This window comes from Diaphorina citri, unplaced genomic scaffold (assembly GCF_000475195.1).
Source record: "Diaphorina citri unplaced genomic scaffold, Diaci psyllid genome assembly version 1.1 scaffold822, whole genome shotgun sequence".
Taxonomy (NCBI): Eukaryota; Metazoa; Arthropoda; class Insecta; order Hemiptera; family Psyllidae; genus Diaphorina; species Diaphorina citri.
Window position 1 is genome coordinate 104,355 of NW_007378254.1, and position 7,414 is coordinate 111,768.

Consider the following 7,414-nt stretch of genomic DNA (forward strand, 5'->3'; position numbering starts at 1 on the left):
GCGTCTTTTAGTACTACATAGTCGCCTGATAAACCAAACCTATGAAAATGGTAGAGACCATTTACAGCAGGGGTGCACAAACTCAAAGTAACCGCGGGCTCTGCTGAGCACTAAAAGGAGCAAAAATAGAGCGCCGCAGGCGAAATTTTTGAAAATTTTGATCTAACATCTTTCAAAATAATAATTTAAATCCTCTTAACACATTTTTTTAAAATAAATTTATGATTTTTTTTTTGATTTTTTCTTAAAAATCGAAATGAACTAATATTTGTACTTTTTTTTTCAAACTTCAAGCTGTGGAGGGGAAAAACGTATTTAAAATTCACGGAAAAAAGATTACAATGTAGGTTAGATGATAGGTGACTGAGCTTGTGTCTCTCAGGACGTTCAACTTTAACCCTCATCTACTTTTTTGATACGAGTCTGCCTTGTAAGAGCTGGGTCGCGGGTTCTATTCCCGCCCGGGGCGGATTTTATCCTGACCAGAACGGCTGGGTTTCTCCTATCCTGTCTTTCTTCTCTCTAAGAGGGATTTAAGACGATTTTTTTTTTACAAATAGAGAAAAAAAAAGAGGGGAATCCAAACCTCGGCCGGGTTTGAACTCACGCTCTCCCGATTACCAGACGAGTGTTTTGACCAATACACCACCGAGCCAGATAAATAAAAGCCCCCTTTTCCAACCTACATCCCAGAGGTCTGTGGATCGAAATCACTCTCTGTCAGATTTTTTTTTCTCAATTCGTATGAGTATGAAAAGTTCTGGCCTCAAGGAAAAGAAACTTGTCGAGACCTATGGAATAAGGCCAAGTGGTTATTACTTGCCTTTCCAACAACATACCTGTTTGAGAAGGGCTTCAGTGCAGTGACACATTTCTATATATATGTACAGGGTGGTTCGTGATTTGCGAACCACGCTTATATCTCAGAAACGGCTGGGAATTAAGGAATGAAATAAAAGGCATCGTGTAGATGAAATTTTGATGATTAAAATGGCTTTTTTTAAATTTGCAATTTTTTTTGCAAAATGGCCCATTTTTTGCCAAATATAGGTCACTCTTATGGGAACCCCTATTTTTTATTTAATTTTTGGAATCAGCATAAAATTTTAATTGAAAAATTTTTCACTCGAAAAAATTTGCTCTACAAAAATTTGCACAAATCGCGATTTTGTGTGCGTCAGTGACCCCAGATTTGATGAACAACGCAGTTGGTCCTGAGTTAGAGCGAACAATGCGTTACTGTGTACAAAGAAATGGATCTCATTTTGAACAGCTTTTATAAATTTGTTTGTTGTTGTTGATTGTTGTTGAAATAGTTAAGTGAATAATACAAAAACTAAAGAAATAATTAAGAAATTGTTTTTCTTTCTCACAGTGTACAGAATTTTTGTACATCAAATTTTTTCGAGTGAATACATTTTTTCAATTAAAATTTTATGCTGATTCCAATAATTAAATAAAAAATGGGGGTTTCCATAAGAGTGACCTATATTTGGCAAAAAATGGGCCGTTTTGCAAAAAAAATTGCAAATTTAAAAAATGCCATTTTAATCATCAAAATTTCATCTACATGATGCCGTTTATTTCATTCCTTAATTCCCAGCCGTTTCTGAGATATAAGCGTGGTTCGCAAATCACGAACCACCCTGTATAGTGTGCAAGTCACCCATCCATTTATTGGCCTTCCTTGGCGTAGCTTAACATAGGTAACGCTAAAACCGGTCTTAAATGATCGGCTGAAGTGTTATCTAAAACTTTCTCGCTTTGAGTTTATAGGTCGTCGCGACAAATTTCGAGATCAGAGCTCATTTGTGTGAGAAAATGTGAAAAAAATCCCCCAAAAACCAGTTTTTTTGGCTTTATGGTTTTCTGGACAAAATTTGCACCACCATTTTCGTGTTCCTGGTAAAAAGACCTTTAATTTGATATATAGGTCGACTAGGTTTGGATAAGTCCTTCTATGGGAACAGACCGACAGACCGACAGACCGACAGACAGACAGACAGACAGACGACACCGAGGCGAATACAATAGTCCGTCCCTTATACCTTTTTATTACTATTGTAATAATAAAGGAAGGACGGACTAAAAAGTAAAAACACCCCATATTAATTTTATTTTACTATTTTCTTCATAGCTCCCTTTTTTCTCGACTAAATTTAAAATCAAACCAACCTAATCCGCTGTGGCTTGTAAAGGTGACAGCATTAAGACAAGGAGCACTTCCTGAATCCTTCACGATTTCAAGTCGAGAAAAACGTTCAAAATGGAAATGAAAAAATTGAAAATTGCTAAAAAGTCGTCGTCGAAGCTTTATACACACAGCAGCAGCGGGGGGGCGAAAAGAAGAAAACGGTGGGCAAGTATAGACGAAAAACGTACAAAATCAAAGATACAAAAGTAAAACACTCGTTTATAAAATGAACCGAGAATAAACTAACTCAACTTAGGTATCGTTCGCGAAAATTTTTTTGGAAGCTCTAATGTGAAAACTGCAAAAGGACACACATGAAAGTTGAGAAATTAAACCTCCAATCACCCAGACTAAACTGACGAAAGGTGAAATAAAAATAATGAAAAAAATCCGAGTTTTTTTTTATCCGATGCTTGTTTTTCCCGTTAGGTACATGAAAAAAAGACACAGAGAACACACACGAAAAAAAGAGGGGGCGAGAAAGGGGGCCTCTAAATTTCGCGTTCTCTGTAAAACACACACAAACAGTTTCTAAATTTAGTCTCTCTATGAGAGGGGGAGACTAAACGGGAGAGGAGGGGGGGGGGGAATTCAGAGAACACACACGGAAAAAAAGAGGGGGCGAGAAAGAGGGCCTCTAAATTTCGCGTTCTCTGTACAACACACACAAACAGTTTCTAAATTTAGTCTCTTTATGAGAGGGGGAGACTAAACGGGAGAGGAGGGGGGGAATTGTACGAGAAGAGGGTAGAGGGGGGAGATTAAGGTAGGGAGAAAGGGCGAGAGGGGAAGTGTAAGGTATGAAGGCGAGATAGGGGAAATGGTACGAAGAAGGGGAGAGATAGGCGAGAGGGAGGGGGGGTATATCTGACAGTATATGAATGGATGTGCTTTTTCTGCGAATCAATAAAATTTTCACCCCCTCCCCTCCTTCTTCACCCCTACCCTAACTTCCTTCACCCCCTCCCTCCCGTTTTTCCTTGTACTCCCACTATCTATTTTCCTGGTGTGCACTCCCCCCCCACGCCACCCACCCACATTTAGTTTTACCCCTCCTGGGCTTTTCCTTCTACCCCTCTTTTAGATTGGATTTCCTCTTTCCATTCCCTTCTCTTTTCTCTCGTTATTTATTTTATTTCTTCCTTCTCGCCAGCCTAGTTCAGCTCCCAGTAAATAAAATAACATCTCTAGAGAAAAAAAGAGATTTAAAGTAATTGAAAAAAAATAATAATAATAACAATAATAAAAAAAATCATCGCTTTTTAACTGGTAATTTCAACACTTCTGCATAGCATCTTGCAGGTTTAACTAACTAGACTTCTAAATTTAATTTGTGACACCATCTAACAAGCATGGGTTCTTGGGTACAACATTTTAAAGTAATAACACAAAAAGAAGAAGAAGAAGAAAAAAATCTGGTGTGTACATCACACGACTTTCCTTATCCTATTGAATGATGCTTATTTGGGTGTTCTTATACCCTAACTTTTACAATATCTCTAACCGTTTAGTTGGTATAGCTGAAAACCGCCTAAAAACGGTCGAAAACTGCCAAAAAGCGGCCAAAATACCGCCAACCGCAGCACCTATCTCATTGAGTTGCATCCTTGTCACATTTGTGAACTACATACAAAGTTTCCTAGCTCATACCGTTCCCGAGATGTTGTTAAATTACACCAAAAAGCGGTAAAATGCCGCCAACCGTTGCACCGATCTTAACCAAAAGTTTCGTGTCGCATCCTTGTCACATTTGACGTCTACATACCAAATTTCAAGTCTCTAGCTCTTACCGTTCTCGTTTGTTTGTTATTTTGTTTACAGACAGACAGACAGACACACACACACGGACCAATGGCTGAAACTTTGTATTTAGGCTCTAGGGACCTCAAAACGTGTTTGGCACTAAAAACTGACCTTCGAAAATTTGACCCGATTACATTACTTTCCTTCCTATAGGATAAGGAAAGTAAAAAAGAGTTGAAATAAACGGGGTTGCAAAAAGGCCAGAAGGAAAAGAAAGAGTTTATTGAAGGTACCTGCTAGGGTCTTATCGTCCGAAAGCGAAGAGAGAAGGAAGACAGGATAGGACAAAGCCAGCCGTTCCGAGAACGAATATTATCAGTTCAGGATCAAATCCGCCCCGAGCGGAAGGAACGAATAAGCTCCAAGTTTTAGCTCGGCCAATCTGCATTTAGTTTGACTTATTTTGGATTTCGTTTCGTCTGTTTGCAATAATTCTCGTTATAGCAAAATTATCGAAGGGTTTGTTTGATTTTGATAAAATTTGGCAAACATGTTGAACTACATAGGCAAAGGAAATTTTCTCATTAGATTTTGGCCCCAAAAGAACGGAATCAAATCGGTGGAAATATGGAAAAGTAATTTTGCAAAAGACCAAGTCAGTTATTAAACAGAGTACCTATTAAAACATTCTTCTAATAATCTTGATTTTAATTTCTAGTACTTGTAATTGAATAAACAGAAATGTGTTGACCTTGTACAATCTTGGTGTTGATTTCAATTTACACTAAATACCTTAGCATTTATACAATGATGTACCCATTAAAAAAAAAAAAAAAAAAAAAAATTTTTAAAGGGGTTTTAAAAAAGAGTTACCCAATAAAAAAAAAAAAAAAAAAAAAAATCTTTAGAAGGGCTTGAAATGAGAAAAAAAATTATCTCTTCCCTAATGAAATTTGGTTGTCTACTTTAATTAGGAGAAGAAAATGAAAACTGGTTATAATGACAATTTTCAACAACCTTGAATAGTCCCATTAGTGAAGTTACCTATTTAATCCAGGGTTCCAGGTTCGATTTACAAGGGAGGATTTGTTTTTCTGTTATGATGCCCACTCTGGCTAGTAAGGAAAATGAGTGAGAGTGGCTTTGCACTTGTAATTCAAATGCATAAAATGAGACTGGTGCCAGTAAGTATTATAGATGATTTTTTTTTTTTTTTTTTTAAGAGGTTTGATAGAGAGAACTTTAAATCTGAAACCAAAATTCTACAGTTTCCATCTATCAAACCTCTTAAAAAAAGTCAGCAAAATCAAACTCACCAGACGAGGCGGACGAGGGGGGTGGCAGGGGGGAGCCCTCCGTGTCCGAGTGTCCCGCGACGCCACCCACCCACTTTTAGTTTTAACCCTCCTGGGCTTTTCCTTCTACCCCTCTTTTAGGTTGGATTTCCTCTTTCCATTCCCTTCTTCTTTCTCTCGTTATTTTATTTCTTCCTTCTCGCCAGCCTAGTTCAGCTCCCATGGCGTAGTGGTCACTGCGCTCGCCTTGCACGCGGGAGACCCGGGTTCGATTCCCGGCGGGGTCAAAAAATTTGCAGAATGCATAGGAACTCTATGGAGGTGCATGCCTTTAGCACGCAATGGTCGAAAATGTAAAGGCGGAGGAGGAGGAGAAAATGGAAAGGCGGAAGAGGAGAAGGAGGAGGTGAAAGAAGAGGAGAAAGAGGAGGAGGGGGAGGAGAAGGACGAGGGAGAAGGAGAAAGAGGGGGGAGGAGGAAGAGGAGGAGAAGCAGAAGGAGAGGAAGGAGAAAAAGGAGTAGGAGGAAATTGTTTCAAATTGCCTCTTTTAATGATAATGAAATAATGAAGCCTCCTGGTTAGGCTTTCTTACATTTATTAAACTTGTTGAAATCTCTGATTTGATCTTCTTCTTCACCTTTTCCCGTGTACAGACGGGGTCGGCGTTTTTCGTCAGCCTCTCAATCAGCCCTAACTTGGGCGATTGCTTTGGGCTGACATTTGGTTTTTGGCCACAAATTTTACGAGCGGATCCCCTTCGCACTCAACCGTTGCTATTTCTGTCGCAAGAGAAATTCCTATAAAAAGGCTGAAAGCTGAAAGACTTACCTGAGGTAGACTGACAGTGTAGACGCGGTCTCTTAGCTTTTCCCGAACGAACAGTCTTAGGATTTTGAACGGGGCCTTGAACCAGAGTGGGGCGGTCACAATAAGGACCTTCTTCAGTTTGGCTGGATAACCTCCCTGCAAGCAGAGAAAAAACAAAGCAACAATATGATTATTAAGTCGAGGGATCCCAAAAGCAAAGGGGAAGAGGAGGGAGGTCACTTTTTTTTAAGATAGAGGAAACTAAAACTGCTACGGTCTCATCGTCCCGAAATCGAAGAGAGGAAGATAGGATAGGAGAAAGCCAGCCGTTCCGAGAACGAACATTATCCATTCAGGATAAAATCCGCCCCGGGCGGGAATCAAACCCACAACCTAGCGCTTACAAGGCAAACGAGGGAGGTCACTTTTTTTTAAGATAGAGGAAACTGAGGAAACTGAAACTGCTAAGGTCTGTCCCGAAATCGAAGAGAAAAGAAGGATAGGATAGGAGACAACCAACCGTTCCGAGAACGAACATTATCCATTCAGGATAAAATCCGCCCCGGGCGGGAATCAAACCCACAACCTAGCGCTTACAAGGCAAACGCGCTACCAACCAAGCTAACTAGGCTGTGCCCTAAATCACCAAAGTATGGAAAAGTATTTACAATGGGGCACAACCAAATGAAAATTTTTTTCGAGATAGAGTCCTATTCCGATGTAAAAGTACCCAAAAAGTGCATTGGCGCACTCAAAAACATCCAATACGGTCCCTAAATCCCCTAAAATGTCGCTAAAAGGTCGCAAAAAAAATAACGTTGAAACAGCCATGGTTTACGACCTCGCATGAACTGACGTCATCACGAAAAAATGGCTGCCCGCAAAAATTATAGGGGCTCAACCAAATGACAATTTTTTCGAGATAGAGTCCTATTCCGATGTAAAAGTACCCAAAAAGTGCATTGGCGCACTCAAAAACATCCAAAACGGTACCTAAATCCCCTAAAATGTCGCTAAAAGGTCGCAAAAAAAATAACGTTGAAACAGCGGGGAATCAGATGAAACTCACGACAAATGGTAACGGGCTTTAAGATTCTTTTTTGGTAATTATTCAGAAGACACGACAATGAAAAAGAAAGCTCCTTTTTGTGTTTAACCTAACCCTATAATAATACGGGTTACTGCTTAAATTGTGAAAGCTTCTTTTTGTGTTTAACATAACCCTATAATAACACTGGTCACTGCTCATTTGTGACAGCTCATTTTTGTAGCAATTTTCCATTGACGTAACTTCTCAACATTTACTCTTTCGTAATTAGGAATTTTAATTGTGTTAAGCATAAATGCTTGTCACAAATGTCGTTCCCTGCTTAA